Genomic DNA, 19873 nt, shown 5'->3' with positions numbered 1-19873 from the left:
GCCGGGGGAAGGGGTAGAAGGATTGGTGGTTGTGGGGGGGAGGTGGGGTTTGGTCGGACATCGGGAAGAATGTTGGCAGTCAGGTTGGACATTGGTGGTTGGATGGGGTTGAATATTGTGGAGTCAGGTCTGGGTTTCCAGTTGGGTCAGGAGATTGGGCCAGGTCGTATGAGGTTTGGTTTGGGGATGAGGGTCCAGCCCATAAGTTGGGGATGCGGGGGAATCCTGTGCAGGTGAAGGAGTTGGGGTATGGGGAATATCACAAGACGGTAGTCAATCGTAAGTGTGGGGAGTCCCTTCGTGGGTCAGGGATATGGAGGATGTCTGTGCGGGGATCAATCTGGGTCTTTAAAATTATTATGCTGATGTTAGAAGAGGCTTTATTTCTTTCAATATTTTCTGAATAACTAATAGTGGAACCCTGGCAGAACCATTCAAAGTTTGCAATTTAAATCACTTTTTTAGATGGTTCCGAGTGCAGCATATTTGCCTAGAGGAAGTTAGCACTTCTGGGCAATTGCCATGTAAATGTTTACCTGGGAACTTCTGAGAGAGGTTCCCCAGCACATTCTTGGAGTATTCCCCCAAATCAGATGCTGGGAGATCAGAAGTTACAGTATTAGTAATAAACTATACCTCCTATATTTTAAGTATGTCCAATATATCTGGTTTTAGAACATAAGAACATAAGAAATAGGAGCAGGAGTAGGCCATCTAGCTCTTCGACCTGCCCCGCCATTCAATAAGATCATGGCTGATCTGTCGTGTCTCAGTTCCACATTCCCGCCCTCTCCCCATAACCCTTAATCCCCTTGCCTATCAAAAACCTATCAACCCGCGTCTTAAGTATATTTAGCGAGGCAGCCTCCACCACTTCAACGGGCAGAGAATTCCAGAGATTCACCACCCTTTGAGTGAAGAAGTTCCTCCTCAACTCCGTTTAGCCCAAATTGTTCTGCTAAAAATAATCAGCTTTTGGATTATTATGTTATGCAGATTGATATGATTTTAATCAGTATGTCAATGTAAGGTAGAAATTCAAATACCGAATATAGACCTTTAGCAGATCTGAACAGCAGAGGTGGAAATTGGTTGATGGGTATGAAGTTTTGGGGGACAGATTTAGGTACTCCTGTTTCTGTGTCAGTTGCCACACTATTAAAGCCTAGGCTAGAAACTCCAAGGTATTTTGCGAAGTTAGCTAGACCCTAAGTTTTACATTTGATTTTGGCATTGGTAAGCACAATGTGTTTCACTCCAGGTATGATTCAAGTCATCCACTAGGAAGCTTTTGCTAAACAAAGTTTATTTAAGAACACATTTAAAATATAACAAAAAGAATGAACATAATTTTTGCCAATTACAAGACTTAAACATGACACAGTATAATTCTTAACAGCTAGCTACCTCTGTTCCAATTTAAAATTATACCCCATAGACAGAATGAGTTGGCACTAAACAATATGCTCATGTGATGCTAGATTTCCAGCTTTTTAACACTTCTGGACAGAAATCCAAAACCAGTTTTCAAAGAAGGATGTATCCTCAAGGCAGCAAAACAGAGAAAGAAACTTAGTCTCCAGCAGCTTCCAGTCTTCATACTTCAGAGACAGGAAAGTACACCACTCTCAGCAGCAGAATCTCCAACTCCAGAGAGGGGGGAAAAAAGAGACACTGCTCATGCTCTCTCTCTCTCTCTCTCTCTCTCTCAACTCCAGACAGTATCTGAAAAAAAACTAAGTTGGAAGTCTGTGAAAGCCTAGCTGCTTCCAGTCATATGATCTGACATTTCAATCATCCCAATCAAGCTCTACTAGAACAACAGAACACTGCATTAGTTCAAATTAAGACAAACATGGTATCAATTATGCTGCTTCAGTAACAGAGGACAACAGCTGCAGGAAAATTGGCCAGGGACTGCTCGAAAGTTCCTGCAGAGAAACATGATTAAAATACATTTCTTAAAGGCACAGTTTCATCACAACTTGTTAATATGGTGCAAATGAGAGAAATGTAACGTTCTTTTTGTTTCCTGCATTTTCTTCAATTGAATGTTTAATGCAGTGGCAACCTGCTAGGCTCCTTGAACAATATTTAAAGGTTGGTGGTTGGAGCTTCTGGGTGTCAAGGAAAGATTGCTCTTTCAGCACAGCCATGCACAGGCTCCAGCACCATAATTAATATGTTTTAGCCTCCCTTAAAAAAAATCCTTGAACTAGCTGCCTCTTTCAGTCTTTCAACAACTAACTAAGGCCTTCCCAGCAAGTCTCCAACTTATATTGTCTAGTGTGACTCCTTGTCCTGGAAGTCCATATTTTCCCAATTTAAGTCCAGATTCAAAGTGCCTGTCAGGCCCTGCATCCATTGTTCAAAGATTGGCAGTGAGAACATAATCTTGATATCTTGATATTGGAGCAATTGAAAGAGGACTGAAAAATGTTAATTATGGAGTTAATTATGCACATTGCTATAAAAAGATGCATGCTGTCAAAATTTTTCGTTTTGCATTCAACAGGACAGATTTGCAAGAATACCAAATTTCAAAGGAAACAATTTATATTGCATGTGAAAAGGTGTTTAATTGGTGGTGATTTGTTGGCAAGTAGACACTGGTCAGGGTGTTGCCATGGAGAATGCCCTCAGGAAATATTTACTCACCATTTTAAGCTTGATACTGAAAGAGAGCACATCAGAGCTATCCTGTGAGATAATCATGACCCTGATCAGATCATTGCCAGCTGTATATTATGCAAAATCACAAATGGGCTGAAGGCCGCCACCTTTGGTCTTGAAAATTACCCAGCCAACTGGGTAAGGTATCTCAAAAGTTTGAGCAATAGTTGAAGCTAGCCATTTCTCACTGCTACTATGAGGGAGCAACATGAGTGGTATTCTCACTAACAGGACACTCCTGCCAAGCTGTAAAGACATTCTGCCTGCACATAAAAGTGTAATGCAGTGAATGAATGTTAAGGGAAAAGAATTCTCCACACCAGAGGAGAGAGAACTGGATTTTCAAGCCTTGGAACAGTTTTTGTCTAGGTGACACCAAGTGGGGAGAGAAATAATTTTCCAAAAAATATTTGCACAGCTTCTGACTCAATTCCTTTCCCCAGTCATTCTTTCAGACTGAACTTTGCAATCCTGAGTTGAGCTGAAACTCCATATCCTAACTTCCAACAAAAACTGTAACATTGCCCACGTCCATCTGACATCGCTGAGAACTTTGAGGATGACAGCAGCTTCCATCCAAAAGTCCCTCTCAATTCCCAACACACCCACATCCTGCTCTCTGGCATGATGAGCAAACTGCTAAAGATATGACCATGGATCTCTGCTTCTCACCCACCTGTTTCCCCTCAAACCAATTTACCCCAATGAGTTCCTGCTTTCAGACATTTGTAGCCTCCTATCACTTTAAAGAAATTTGGGTATGTCCAGCTCAAACTTGCCAGAGGGCATATCACAGAGTTTGCCCACTCTGCAGCCACTACTACATCTCCTGGCTGCTGTAGACCATAAGCACTGTCACTGCTTCCCATATACCCATTATAGCCTTTGCATGGGCTACTCCTCAGTCATCCCAGTGCAGATGCAGCAAATGCATGAAGATATCTCTAAAATCATCCAGATTATCTTCTTAGGCATTTTTTAATAGAAAAGATTCCAAAAATGTTACTTACCTGTAATCAGGTTGCTACTGCCTAGTTCACCTTGTTGTTTCACACAATTGTGGACATCACGGGCTTTGCTAGAGTCTGCACTTTCCACTTTAGTATCCTGACACCATGTTTGGCTGTTTAAATCAGAATAGCATCATTTCCACATGTTCAATCATGTGAACTGACATAAGTGCATGCACCCATATCAAAAGATGAACATCGCACTGATAGCAGTCTGCATCATACCTATTCTTGGGAATGAAGTAAGCCTCTTTGTGCTGCTTGAAATAGTCTATGCAAATTAATTTTGTGACCCTACAATTGCATTAGATTCCTACAAAACCCAGATCTGTGGCTATTCTAAAAATGTCTGATTTGATCTGTAACATGATATAGCCAATCATTCCTCAGAGATTGAATTAGACAACCGATAATGGCTGACGGTGCACATTGAAGTTTACACATGTCTCTCACAGTGTCAAATCCTGAGATGATTGCTCTGAATGTTTCTGTCCCAAGTGGTAGTGTAAGTAGCCAATTTAATAACAGCATCAGAAGGATTCAAGAAGTAGTGCAAATGGAGTGTTGAGCTTTCGGCATTCAATATAATGGTGAAAAACTAAATGCTATGCTACTTGGAGATGGCAAACCCACTCCAATGTCATATTACATGACACCCTTGTGTTCAGAGAATTGCCTTTATGTTCGCTTGTTGGTTTCTAATGGCAGGCATGGTCTTCTAGTTGTACTGTTTACCCACTGAATAAATGAGGAATCTGTAGCACAGTGGTTATATGTTGTTGTAATAAATATCCAGTAGATATGAAATGTTAGTTTATAGTAAATAAAGATCCTGTCTAAATTGTTTAAAATATGTTTTATTGCAAAATGCTAATAGTGGAGCATGCTTGCCCCTGTTGCTTTTGCATTGTACATGTGCAAAGCAGAACAATTGTAATTCAGAGGCGCTGTACAAAATAATTAGTATTCCCACCCAAACAGTCAGTTGTTGTTAATTTGCATGTTAAAAAAGTATCTTTACCAAATTTGTATAATGGGTTTACATGGTACAGTCGTATTTCAATTCATTCAAAGCCAACCTTAGCGTCAAGTTATAAGCCTGAGGATGTTGATTTGAATTATGCATGCCTGCCTGAGTCACAGTTCCATTACCCTTCTAGATGGAGAATTTAAACATGCTTTGAATTTTAAATATATTAAACACTTGGCAAGTTAAAAATAGCTGAGTGCAAGTTTAGCTATTCAATTCAAACCCTGTTAAACCACACAGTGATAAGTGATAATTCTTACAGGCATTTCAGATTGTATTCACTGACTGTTGACCTAGAAGAAAACATGTTCATTTAAAAAGAAAAGCCAGAAATTATTTTGTGAATTCTGTGCTCGTCAAGGTGAAAGATGTTAATGCTGGGGAATTAAATACTTTCTATTTCAGGCACCAATGTTAACATCATGTACTCCCAAGTCAGACACAGCATGAAATTAAAAAAAAAATTGGAATTGCACAGCAGGTCAGGCAGCACCTGCAGAGAGGGAGAGAGAGAGAGGTAGGTAGGGTTAATGTTTGTGAAGTCAAAGAACCTGAAACATGAACCCGACTTTCCTTTTTCCACAAATGCTGCCTGACCTGCTGTTATATGTTTTTTCTGTTTTTTATTTCAGGTTTCCAACTTTTGCAATGTTGTATTTCTGTTACTTTCTTCTTTTCAGCCTCAAAATATGCCAGACATTTTTGTACTTGTATTGCTTGACAATTTTCCATTTCTTATACCAATTATTTTAGTGACCTCTTTCTGAATGTTTCTGTTGCCAGTTCTGTGCTGTGTTCCTGTGGGCATACCAGTTCAGAACTGTGCAAATTTCACATATTACTCTTGTAGTTATTGCTTTCTCTTAATGATAAAACCTTAATATTTACTATTAAATTAAATGTTGCAGGTCTACCTGTCACTGAATCCAATAACTACAGTTGTGATGTCATTTGATTGTTCTGATCTGAGATTCGACGTAAGATTCTTCACACTTGCAAAGCATTTTTTTCTTTTCTGGAGAAAACAATGATAAATGGGTTCCTAGTGTCACTTGCGCTGTTGCTATGATATTGAGAATTTTCATGCTTGGAGCTGCTTCACCTTCAGCAAAAGAGGGCATCATCAAACTTACAGGAAAAGGATATAAATCAATCCCTACAGTAATAGTGTTTAACTGCTTACGTTTTAAAAATACAGACATACTGGAATACCATCAACAAAATATGCTGAGAACTGCAAATATTATAATATTACATTAATTATAACTCATTGCATGAACAAATGTACCCATTCAGTATATATATCAACTAGTGAGTTAGATGGAAAATAAAACAAATAAAAATGAAGTAACCCTGGGAACCAGTGGAGCCCAAAAAATTAAAAAGACTGTCGAATCAAAGTGCCATAAAAATAGAATAGAATGGTTGCAGCATTCAGCCTGTCAAGCCCGTGCCTACTGTCTGCAAAAGGAATTTAACAAGTCCCATTCCCAAAGGCCTGCAAAACCTTTCCATTCATGTACATATATAATGCCCTTTTGAAAGCTATGACTTAATCTGCCTACACCATTCTTTCAGGCAGTACCTTGCAGATCATAATACCACTAACTGCATTAAAAAAGTTTTCCCATGTTCTGGGTGATTTTCTCAAAGTGTCAAATTCGTGTAAAAACTGGAGTAAATCTTGCTGTGTTTTTTCAGTGCAGAATGCACTAGTGTAAACCTCAGCATATTTTGTATTTAATTTTTAAGTACTTACCCATATCCCATCAAAATTTTGCATATTACTGCATGACCAGAGATTGGTAGCCTAAAACCACAAATAACTTCTGTTTGCAAATAGCAACTTGGAACAGGAAATGGCAAATGCCACTGACTGCAATAGCTATCTGCTCCCATTGTTTTCATTTTGTCTGTTTGGAGGGCATTGAAGGGAAAAAGACCTCTCCTGCTGCATCAACGCCCCCAGTGCTGCAGTGGACTGTGTGGAAGTACACTTTCTGACCTGTTTTTAAAAAAAACTTTTATTCTATCTAAAGAAACAAATTCAAATTGAATCCAAGTTTATGGTCCCCACTAAAGAGACAAGCAATATTCAAGCTGACAAGATGAGGCATTGCAGCCTATCTTGGGCTTGATCTGATGCTTCATCTTAACCAAAAGGCTGAGATGGCTTTGAAAAATGGAATCAGGTGACACCTGGGTTAAACCTTATTGGCTACCCTGATCATTGACTCTCTCCTATTCAGCCATTTCTAGTCTCTTTCTGCTCAGAGACTCTTTTTGAACCAGTAACAGCCAAAATTAACTGCACATTTAAGAGGTGCAGGCTGGCTTTAAGTGGTGCATGCTTACACAACTTGTGCTTTCTACTGAGGTTTGTAGCTACTCAGCTAGCATTAGCTTTTGTGCCACTAGCATTTAATTTAGCAGGCAGAATGAAATTTGGATGCTGCCTGCATCAGTATGAACAGGCGCTAGCTAATTGCATATTGCTATTCCTGTGGCCAATTACTGGCCTAATCCAATTCCCCCACCTCTATAAATTATATTAAAAAAGCTGATAACTTGCCAACATTTTGTTAGATATGTAATGTATAAACGTAGGGATTCCACCTTTCATGTTTGAATGTGCCTGTTTCTGTAACCATAGGAACTGTAAAAGCTTCAGGGAGTACTTCCTGACAACCTGTATATTGCGATAATAATAGAATCACAATGATGGTTGAAACATATGTATCTGATCTAATTTGTGAATATAGCAATATCTTGAAAAAACATTTTTGAATTAAACCAGAAACCTAAAATGTTGGAAGTTTTTTTTAGATCATTGTAGAGCAGCAAGTATTATTTATGAAAATGTTTTTACACATTAGAAAGGGAGGCTGTGATGTTTTGGACAACAAATCCATAATTACCTAAATTTTCACCCATGTTGCGCAAATCTTTGACCTTTCTTGAAAACTACTTCCCTACAGTTCTATTGCATTTGCAAAAACTCTTTTACAAAGACTATAATATGAAAATTAATTGATATGTAAGTATGCAAGAGGCTATATATTACACAACAATATTAAAGCCAACCTAGTGTCTAATGTATTACTAACCCGTCAAGACTATGGATGTTCCAGTGAGAACTTTATTATATGTCATCTCAAGAGTTATTTTATTAAAACTCTGCTTGCTTTCTCTCCCCCGTATACAAATTCATTAAACTCTAACTCATCCAAAATGCAGCCATCGGTATTCTGAACGGCATTGCTTCCCCACCACCCATCTTGACTGAGCTATGTTGGCTCCCAGTGCTGAAACTCATTAAATTTGAAATGATCTTTGTCTTCAAATTTCTCCTTTGTCCACATTATCTGTGCACCTCTTTCAACCTTATATTTCCTGTCGCACCTTTAGGTCCTCCTTTCATGTTCCCCTCTTCTGTTATCCTAATCTGCAACTTTCAGCTGTGTCAGATATACTCTTAGAGTTTCCTCCTTTAATGCTTCACTGCCCTATTTCTTCACCTTTAAAACCTTTAAGAAACGTTTTTCAACAAAACCTTCATTCACATTCCATACCTATTCAGTTATAATTTTCTTGCATTTGTTAATAAAGTACCATTTGAGAATATCCACGTTAAAAGATAAAAATGTTTTGGTGTTGTTATATTAGCTAACTGACAAAAGAGTTCATCAGTAGCATTAAATAGAGGCAGTGAAAGTCTTGACTGCAGGCTGGAGAGTCAGTTAGAGTTCCATGTCGCCTCTTCTAGGGAAAGACATATTAATTACCTGGATGCCCCTCCTGCCAAGATCTGCTAGTCAATTAAAGTAAAACAGTTCTATTGAACAGTACTGCCACTGGGGTGGTGTTTGTAGCTGCTGCCAGTACAGCACCCATTTGAGACCTAGTATTATTGCTGATGAGTGATGGCAGAATCATGGGTGGAGGATTATAGGGGTTGGGGTTGGGGGCATGGGGACTAGGCAGCAATGGCAGGGGGGATGGCACTGCACTGCACCACCCTCTGCCAATGACATATCCCTTGATCAAGCACTAAGTGCCATTGAATGAGGGACTTTCCTACCTAGGAGCCCACAAGCAACTATCCACTTCACCCACTTGTCTACAGACCTGGCTGCCACAGAATTAATCAGGGTGAAGTGGGAAAATAGTCAGTTCCCCTGATTAAATACCCCTACCAGCAAACTTGCCACAAGGAAGAGCATTAAATTCCACCCATATTCCTAAGATCTGGAACAGTTGTCAGGTAATGAAAAATCTTTCCCATTATTCACCAATAGAAGGAAAAAAAATTAAGGAGTTGTCAAAAGATGAACATCTTTTACTGCTTTCTATGGTCAATTACAGTTCTTATGAAAAGGCAAGTTCTTTGAAGCCCATCAGTTACATTTGCTACAACAATATCATCTATGGTTGGCATTTGCCCAATATTAACCACTTGGAACCACAAATGCTAACAGCATCTGTAGGTTGCTAAGCAACCAATCACAGTCAGAGGCTCAAAGCTCCTCCATTATTTCTGTCAACAGAATAGATTCTGATGGCTAAAACTTGATGGTTTGATAGCTGTGTTAAGCTCTGGCAACACTCATTACTGATTTACTAGCAATAATGCAATTTCTCTAAACTATTTAGACCACTATACTTAAAATTTACAATTGAAAGTGAATGACGTATACTGCAACAGCTATTGTTTTAGTCAACATTTTACTTAGTTCAGGGCTTTTTTAGTCAGCCTACATTTGGGTGCTTTTCATCTACTAATGATACATGCCTGTTACTCAAAAGGATTTCAAAATTGCTTTGCAATCATTTAATAGGAATTTATCTTGCATAGTCAATTTTTCTCCTTTTAATTACCTGAAAATAATGCGTTGCCATGATTTTTAATTCCTTGTGTATATTTATGAATATCAGTGAAATTAATGAGGATTGACTCCTATTTGACATTATGGAATACATTTTAATTTTCATTTGATGGGTAGTAGAGTGAGCGGATCACCTACCTGGTAGAGAATGCTTAATTTTCATGATATTATCTTTCTGTCCCTCTTCCATGATATCTGTTACAAAGTAGAAAGCATAATTGAAATGGTGAATGAAGTAGGCATGGAATGTTATTTTCTTTTGGACTTTCCCAAGATTTCCTGCTTACATTTGGAGTACACTTTCGAAGCCATTCAAAACAACCTATCTGGTGCCTCTATCTAGCCACAGAAAATACACCTTTCATTTAAAAAAATATATTTTCCAAGACAATGAGGGACATCATTTAGTCATTCTTAGCTCATCTGTCTTAACTTAAAAAAAATCCCCACCATCATCCCATTCTAACTCTTTCTCCAGCAGTTCTTTAGAATTTCGTCTTTAGTTCCACTAGGAAGGTCATTCTTTATATGCAGAGGTTCTTGCTGAAATCTGTCCTAAATTTTCCTTTCATCAGTTCTAACCTACGTCACTTTGCTCTCACTCTGGTGTAGCTTCAAGTAGTGCTCTGGATTAACTTCATCCATGTCATTGAATATCATGTGTTCATTTATCAGGTTATTTACATATGTAAGGGATCTAACACCTATCCAATTAGCCAATCCCCTATCTATGCTAATATGCTACACCCAACAAATGAATTCTTATCTTATTAGGGTATTGTCTTTTGTGTGGTACCTTATTGAATGCTTTTTGGAAATCCAAGTATATTACGATTGTTGATTCCCCTTTATCTATCCTGCTCACTACCTTTTCAAAGAATTCAAATAAAATTTGTTGGGCATGATTCCCCTTCATGAAACTGTGCTGACTCTGATTATATTATGTATTTCTAAATGCTGTGCTATTATATTATCTATGATGAACTCTATCGTTTTCCCAATGACGCAATTCAAGCTATCTGGCCTATAGTTACCTGTGTTTTTTCTCTCTTTTTCAATAAGGGTGTAATGTTGGCAATTTTCCAATCCTCTGTGACTTCTCCAGAATTTAAAGATTCTTGAAAGATTATTATCAATAATCCACTATCTCTGTAGCTACTTACTTTAATATCCTGGGTGCAATCCAACAGGTACAGGGGACTTATTGGCCCTTAGCCCTGTTAGTTTCTCTCGTACTTTTTCTCTAGTGATAGATATTGTATTTATTCCTTCCCCTGCTTCTGCCCCATATTTAGTTAGTATTTTTGGAATGTTACTTATATCTTCCACCATGATAACTGATGCTAAGTATTTGTTTAACTCCTTTGCCATGTCCTGATTTCTCTCTATTATTTACCCAATCTCAGCGGCCTAGGTTCATTTTGGCCTCTCTCTTTCTCTTTATATATTTAAATAAGCTCTTGCTGTCTGATTTTATATTACTTGCTAGCTTACCCTTAGAGTTATCTTCTCCTTCTTTATTATTTCTTTAGTTATCCTTTGTTGGTTTTTAAAACTTTTCCTCTGGCTTACCACTAATCTTTGCCACATTATATATTCTTACTTTCAGTTTAATACTATTCTTGACTGGTTAGCTATGGTTGATTTGTCCCCTTCCTAGAATTCTTTTTTCTCATGGGGGTGTTGAGTTATGAAGTATTTTCTTAAATGTCTGCCATTGCTAATCAACTGTCTTTCCTGCTAAACTCCTTTCACAGTCCGCTCCAACAACTCTACCCTCGTTCCATTATAATTATCCTTATTGAAGTTGAGTACAGTTGTTTTTGACCCAGGCTTCTCACTCTCAAGCTGAATGCTAAATTTTACCGTGTTATGGTCACTGTTTTGTAAGGGATCCTTTACTCTGAAATTATTTATTAAATCTGCCTCATTACACATTACCAGATACACAGTAGCCTGGTCCCTTGGTTGGATCCACGACTTATTGTTCTAGGAAACTGTCCCAAATATGAATTCTTCCTCATGGCTACCTCTGCCAATTTGATTTTCCCAATCCACGTAAAGATTAAAGTCAACCATGATTAATGTACTGCTTTTTTTATAATCCCTTATTATCTCCTGATTTATTACCTCACTACTATAGCTAGGTGTATTCCTAGGCTGCACATTGGAGGTGAAAGTCGCCTGCTACCTTCCACGCCCTGTTGCTTGAGTTACCCTTGGTGGGCATCTCCTGGAAGGTCAGGATCTGGAGGGCCCTGGTCTATTCTCAGGTGGCACTAGCACTGCCACATCACCATGTTCTGCCAACTACCCCTGAGTTGCACTGGTATCAGGAAGGGGGGATTCAGATGGGCTGGTCACTCCCAAGCCCTCTGGGGTGGAAGGACCAGGGATGTGCTCTTGTGGATCCTTCTCCTTCTGGGTGCTCGTAGGGCCCTGGGTTGCTCCATGAGATGCTCGGGCAGCTGGAATGAGCTCCAGGCACCTCAATGTTATCTGGCACTGCCAGTTCTGGAGGCCTGTCATTTTCTAAACCATTGCATCAAACCACTTAGCCATGGTCTCAGGGACTGAGTCATGCTTTGGAGTTCTTCTGTCATGGATCTGGAGTCACACCTCAGGATTTCCACCGTAGACCTTTGCATCTCCAGCAGCTGAGGGATGAACATGTCTGGAGGCTTGGCATCTGGTTGGAACACAGCTGTGTCCTGGGATCCAGCAGATCTCTGATTGTCCAATCCCTATGATGCTCCTACCCTTGCCTGATGTGCAGCAGAAACTGTGCAGTGCTCATCAGATAGTGAGGCAATGGCCTAGTGGTATTATTGCTAGACTATTAATCCAGAAACTCAGTGAATGTTTGGAGACCAAGGTTTGGATACTGCCACTGTAGATAGTGGAATTTAAATTCAATAAAAACAAAATCTGCAATTAAGAATCTGCTGATGACCATGAAACCATCATTGGAAAAACCCATCTGGATAACTAGGAAAGGAAATCTGCTGTTCTTGCCTGGACTGGCTTACATGTGACTCCAGAGCCACAGCAATGTGGTTGACTCTCAACTGCCCTCAAGCAGCTAGGGATGGGCATTAAGTGCTGGCTAACCATCAATGCCCATATCTCACAAATGAATAAAAAACCCTCAATCTGCCTGCCAAGATCACCCACTGAGATGTAAGCCTCTGTGGGTGATAGCTGCGATGCTTCATCTGTGCCCTCCTCTGAGACGTCCTCCAGCATGGTGTTGAGGGTAGGCATAGTGACACAGCCAGGCTCTTCAGTTGATGCTCCTGCAAGGTAAGGAACATGGTTTTGGTACATATCTTGGTCAAGGTTTTGGATTACAAATAAGTCATTTGAGACTGTCATCTGAATGAAAGTGCAGTGGCTCTTCAGTTTTCTCTCTCAGACGCAATCCTGTTCCTCCCCTGCGAGTTCCATGGACCTCTCCTTGTACAGAGTCAAGATCCTCACCTTGGGCATCCCACCGCCTGGTCCTCTCACTCTCAGCTGTTGTTCACGATCTTCTGTGGGAATACAAATGGGGATAATGTGAGCTGGATGCCTGATGTGTCAGAGGTCGATGACATCTGATGTGTGTGGGAATCACATCTAAGCAGAGAGAGTTTTGATGAGGATCACTGGGGGGTGTTTAGGATGCTGGTGGAAGATTGGGTGTTGTGGATCTGTGAGGCGGTGTCATGTGGGTTCCAGGTGACATTCTGGGAAGGTTACGGAAAGGGGGAAGTGCAGAGAGAAACAAGGAGTACTTACCCTGACTGATCACAATAGGTCATTCATCTTTTTCCTAAGTGCACACCTGTTCTCTTGGTCAGGCTACTGATAGTGACTGGTGCTGCCACCATCTCCCAGACGGGATTTGTCATCTTGCTGGAGGGCCTTCTGCCAGCCTGAGGGTGTATTGTAGCCCTCTTCCCCTCCACGACATCCAGCAAACTGCTGAAGGCCCCGTGGTTTCCTGGTTGCCATCCTTCAGGCTTGAATCAGATCAACTACTGTGGAGCTGTTTAAATGCAGTGAAGTGCTCAGATGATGCTCAGGGCAGGTGAATCAGACACTTAGCATCTCAGATGAGGTGCTTTTCACATGGAGAAAGAAACAAATTTCAGAGTGCCTGGAAATTGCAAAGCAAATCGAGTCGCCGGGGACAATGGGAATCACACTCATTTTCTCACTGAAAATAAAACTTGTTTTTTCAGAAAATTTCTCCCGTAACTTTTTTCCTTTATTTTACAGATGCTACCTGGGTGTTTCCAGCACTTATTCTTAATTTTATTTCTGATAGCAAGCATCTGAAGTATTTTGATTTTTGTTTCATGTTTTAATAATTACATTATTTGAGAATTAAAGGGAATTTAAAACTTCAATTTTGAAAAAAATACAGTTATCTAGAATAACATCAACACTTTAGATGAAATGTACCTTTTTGTAACAGTATATGAAATGTCTTAGATTGTTGATAGATGGTTAGTTAGCTACAATACAAGATTTTAAAGTGTAAGCTGTGAATATTTAACATTGCAAAGAATTAAATACTTAATTTACAATATTTCATTATAATTTCAATTAGTTGCATTTAAGGGATTTCCAAATGAAGTAAACAGCCATTTGTGGCCAAGTACATTCACATAATTTAAATATATATATAGAAGGCAACTGTAAACAATGATTCTTGATTTGTTTATGTTGTTATTGTGCTGTTCTGTGCCTTATATTTGACATGATCTATGGGCTGTAGTCAGTGTCAGTGCAGCTCATAAAACATGAAAATTCAATTTTTGCTCCAGATGACTGTGAGAATCGTAGAGGATGCTAAATAATTCAGGAGAAGAGTACATGTTGAATTTTTAAAATCAGCTCATCTACAGATCACATTCTCTGCATACTATCAGGATGCTCCAGCATTAGGCACACTGTTTAGCAAGGATTTATTCTTGGCTCCCCTCTTATTTCCCATCAACATGCTGCCTACCCCTCATTGACATAGGCTGAAGGCATAGAATCAGTTTTCACATGTACAATGACAATGCCCTATGCTATCTCACCACCACCACCCTTGACTCGTCTACTGTTGTTAAATTTATTAGACTGTTTACATGATATCCAGTACCGGATGAACAGAAATTACCTCCAATTGAATACTGGGAAGACTGAAGCCATTATTTTTGGTCCTCATTCCAAACTGCTTTCCCTAGCTACTGACTCCAACTCCAAGGCAACAGTCTGAGATTAAACCACTCTACTCACAATTTTTGTTTGACCCTGAAATGAGCCTTGACCTCATACTCGTGCCACCATTAAGACCATCTGTTTCCACCAATGTAGTAGTGCTAGACAGTAGGCCTGCCTCAGCTCATCTTCTACTAAAACCCTCATTCATGCCTTTGTTACCTCTAGATTCTACTATTCCAACTCATCACTGGCTGGTCTCCTGTGTTCTATTGTTTATAAACTTGAGGTCAGCCAAATCTGTCATGTCTTAGCTTGCAACAAATTCCTTTCACCTGTCATCACTACGTTTGATGACCCACATTGGCTGCCGGGAGCTATGTCTTGATTTTAAGATTCTCATCATCACTGTTTCAAATCCCCCTTGGCCTCACCTCTTCCTATCTCTGTAATTTCTTCCAACATCACAACTCTCCAAGATACTTGTGCCTGTTCAATTCTGGCCTCCCGCACATCTAGTTTTAATTGCTGTGTGATTGGTGTCCTTGTCTTCAGTTGCTTGAGCCCAAAATTCTGGAACACCCTCCCTTCAACTCTCACCCTCACCACCAGCCCTCTCTTCTTTAAGGTACTCGGGAAGCAGTCCGTGTCCATATGTAGCAAGATCTGGACACCATTCAGGCATGGGCTCATAAGTAGCGAGGTACATTCTCCCCACACAAGTGCCAGGCAATGACCACCTCCAACAGTATTGCCGTTGACAATAAGTTACATTACATTCGCTGAATCCCCAGTTGTCAACATCCTGTAGGCTACCGTTGACCAGAAACTGAACTGGAATAGCTATATAAACATTGTGGTCACAAAAGCAGATCAGAGGCTAGGAATCCTGAGGCGAGTAATTCATCTCTTGGTTCCCTAAAGCTATTCCACCACGTATGAGACACAAATCAGGAGGGTGATGGAATACTCTCACTTGTAGCTTAAACAACACTTGACGCTATCCAAAACAAAGCAGCCTGCTTGATTGGCACCTCATCAACTACCTTCAAAATTCACTGCCTCCACCACTGACGCGCAGTGGCAGCAGTGTGTATCATCTACAAAACGCACTGCAGCAACACATCATGTCTCCTTGGCCAGCACTTTCCAAACCTGCAAGCTCCTAAAAGAGCAAGGGCATCAGATGGGTGGGAACATCAGCACCTGCAAGTTCCTTTCCAAGCCACACACCATCCTGACTTAGTACTATATCACCATTCCTTCACTGTTGCTGAGTCAAAATCCTAACAGCACCATGGGAGAATCTATACCATATAGAACCGTAGATCCATAGAAATGATACAGCACGGAAGGGGTCCATTTAGCTCATCTTTTCCATGCCAATCCAAAAACACCGACACTTTTTAATCCAATCTTGCTACTCACAGCCCATAGCCCTGCAGTTTACAGCACTTAAGGTACAGATCCAGGTACTTTTTAGAGTTTAAGATCTCTGCATCCCCCACCAACAGACAGTGAATTCCAAACATCCACAACCCTTTGAATAAAAAGAGATTCTCCTCATTCCCTGAAAATCCATCTGCCATTTAGCTTGAATCTATGACCCCTGGTTTTTGAACTTTCTGCCAAGGGAAACAGATTGCTCCTGTCCACTCTGTCACTACCTCTCACAATTTTACACTTCAAACATGTCACCCCTCAGTCCTCTTTGTTCCAAGGAAAACAGCCCCAAGCTCTCCAAGCGCTCCTCATAGCTATAATTCTCCAATCCCTGGCAACATTTTAGTAAATCTTCTCTGCAATCTTTCCAGAGCAATTACGTCTTTCCTGTAATATGTTGACCAGAACTGCACACAATACTCCAGTTATGGCTGCCCAGTGTTTTATTCAGTTCCATCATTATATCCCTACTTCTGTATTCTATACCTCTGCCAATGAAGGTGAGCATTCCACATGCCATCTTTACAACCTTACCTACCTGTACTGCTACCTTTAGGGACCTGTGCACTTGCACGCCAAGATCTCTCACTTCATCTGCCCTCTCAGTATATTCCTATTTATTGTGTATTCCCTTTTCATGTTTGATCTCCTTAACTGCATTACCTCACACTTATCAGATTTGAGCTCCATCTGCCCACTCCATCAACATTCCTGCCCACATTCCTGCCCACTCCATCAACCCATTTATATTATTGTAGGGCCTACAGCTATCTTTTACTCTATCCATTACATGGCCAATTTTTGTGTCATGTGCAAATTTCCCAATCGTGCCACCCCACATTCAAGTCCAAATTGTTAATATGTAAAACAAACTGCAGGGCCCTGCAGAACATCACTTCAAACAACTTTTCATTCATGTGGGCAGCCATCAACCATTATCCTCTGTTTCCTGTTACTAAGCCAACTTTGGATCCAATCTGCCACATTACCCCTTTTACTTTTTTGGCAGCAGCAATTCAAAAAGGTGGCTCACCATCTCCTCAAGGCCAGTTAGATATGGGCAATAATTTATGGCCTTGCCAGCAACATCTACATCCCATGAAAGAAGACATATACCTTTTAACCTTTTGGTCTTCTAATCTAATGGCCCAAATTTTCTGGTCAGTGGCGGAGCAGGTGCACTTATTGCTAACTGAGATTTAAACTATCCAGTTACCATTTTATGTAGGAGCCTTTACATTTTTGGTTCAGGCTCCAGTTTGAATCCAATGGCTGTGAGGCAAGGGGCGAGCATAATTCCAGTGAAGCCATGCCATGAACTGAATGTACAACTTTGAGGATCGCCTTTAGTTCATTGACTTGTATTGCTTTTAAATGGACCGGTCAACCTCTGAATTCGCATAGCTTCAGCCCTCAGCAATGATCAACCCCCTCCCTCAAGTCCCAAAAATGCTCACCACCTCCCACACATCTTCTCTCACTCTCCATCAATACTCCCTCTGAACATTGCTGCTCACTTCCTCCCAACTCACCACCCCACTCTGAACAATGCTGTTTCAACCTCTTTGCATACCCTGGACCAATGCTGATTCTTCTGACATTGGTTGAACAGGATCCAGGGATTCCAGAAGGTGTGAGAGGAGGAGGGGTGAGCACCGTCAGAAAGGATTGAGCACTGTCCAGGAAGGGGGCAAGATTGTCAGGAGGGGTGGGGTGAGGGGAGGACTGAGCAATGTTGGGAGTCGGGGGGGGAGGTGGACATCTTCTAGGGCGGTGAACATTTTTGGGAAGAGGGTGTTGAGCATAGGCAGGAGTTACTGTGGTGCTGTATTGCTTTCACACTCCATATGATTCATGGACCCCTTCTCTGCAGGCTCTAACCTGCTAGGAAAAACTTTAAGGAAATCAATGTAAACATAGAAACAGTGAAAGACTACAGCACAAAACAGGCCCTTCGGCTCACAAGTTGTGCCGAACATGTCCCTACCTACCAGGCTTACTTATAATCTTCTATCTTACTAAGTTCCATGTACTTATCCAAAAGTCTCTTAAAAGACCCTATCGAATCCGCCTCCACCACCACTACCAGCAGCCGATTCCATGCACCCACCACCCTCTGAGTGAAAAACTTACGCCTGACATCTGCTTTGTACCTACTCTCCAGCACCTTAAACCTGTGTCCTCTTGTGGCAACCATTTCAGCCCTGGAAAAAAGTCTCTGAGCATCCACTCGATCAATACCTCTCAACATCTTATACACCTCTATCAGGTCACCCCTCATCCTTCGTCTCTCCAAGGAGAAAAGACTGAGCTCACTCAACCTATCCTCAAAAGGCATGTCACCCAATCCAGGCAACATCCTTGTAAATCTCCTTTGCACCCTTTCTATGGCTTCCGCATCCTTTCTGTAATGAGGCAACCAGAACTGAGCACAGTACTCCAAGTGGGCTAACCAGTGTCCTATATAGCTGCAATATTACCTCCCGACTCTTAAACTCAATTCCTCGATTGACGAATGCCAGTACACGATACACCTTCTTAACCACAGCCTCTACCTGTGAAGCTGCTTTGAGCGTCCTATGAACCCGGACCCCAAGATCCTTCTGCCAAGAGTCTTACCCTTAATATTATATTCTGTCATCCTATTTGACCTGCCAAAATGAATCACCACACACTTACCTGGGTTGAACTCCATCTGCCACTTCTCCGCCCTGTCTTGCATCCTGTCAATGTCTCACTGCAACTTCTGACATTCCTCCACACTATCCACAACACCTCCAACCTTTGTGCCATCAGCAAACTTACCAATCCAAAAGACAGGATCAGTATAGAGCAAACAATTCAGATTGTGTGGCTGTGGCAATCTGATCCCACCATCACAATGACTTGCATAGCAGTCTGGGCAAGGTAAAACAACAATCAGAAGTTTAAATTTCCCATCTAATGCATATGAATGCATATGGAGATCTCCTCAAAGTCCTGAGGCACATCAAATTAAGATGAGTTGTTCGCTGCTTCCCATATTGGAAGATTCATATTCTTACATGGCTCTCTGTCATACTTTGCTTTATAAATCAGCCATGGTCATAATGAATGGTGGAGCAGGTTTGAAGGGCTGGATGGCCTCCTCCTGCTCCAGTGATGGGCCTTGGGACATTTTGTTATGTTAAAGCTGCTATTTAAATATAATGATGTTTTGGAAAAACATCATGCTCCTACATAAAAGGACATCTCTTTAAAATCATTTGTGACATTACAGTATCATGACGTTGGAGGTGACCAGCCCTAGCATATCATGTCATCTTCATTCTGAGGTACCAATCCAGCATGCTGATAGACACTCCCTGGGCTCTATAGATCTAGTTGTTCCTCATTTAGGTGACTTTGCTTGGCATTGCCTCAAAAGCTGCAATTCACATCAGAGGCTTATGGCAGCTGGAGTACTGCATGCCAGAGGCTTATAGCCCACTTCCACCATATTAGTGTCTTACAAAACAATGAAAGTGAGCTTGAATTTCTTTGCCACCAGATTGTTCCAGATAGCTTCAGGTGACTTTTGTCACATTAGCCTGGGAGCTGCACATCATTGCATCAGGAATGATGAGTTCAGGTGGACTTTGAATTTTGTTACCTTC

General features: G+C 40.8%; 1 protein-coding gene and 1 long non-coding RNA gene across 3 annotated transcripts in view; one reads left to right on the top strand and one right to left on the bottom strand.

The window, feature by feature from the left end:
* Positions 1-19873, top strand: part of LOC145351001 (synaptotagmin-14-like) — a 188465-nt gene that overhangs the window by 67742 nt on the left and 100850 nt on the right. The window lies entirely within an intron of this gene.
* Positions 1702-11252, bottom strand: LOC145351002 (uncharacterized). Its single transcript, XR_013888291.1, has 3 exons — positions 9738-11252; positions 5628-5728; positions 1702-3796 (listed from the first exon to the last, which is right to left on the bottom strand). It is a non-coding gene; the product is annotated as an uncharacterized LOC145351002 (long non-coding RNA).

This window comes from Carcharhinus amblyrhynchos, chromosome 12, assembly GCF_965287045.1.
Source record: "Carcharhinus amblyrhynchos chromosome 12, sCarAmb.v2.hapA, whole genome shotgun sequence".
NCBI classification, from domain to species: Eukaryota; Metazoa; Chordata; class Chondrichthyes; order Carcharhiniformes; family Carcharhinidae; genus Carcharhinus; species Carcharhinus amblyrhynchos.
Note: the sequence above shows the minus strand (reverse complement) of the source record. Positions and strands in the feature narration are given on the sequence as shown.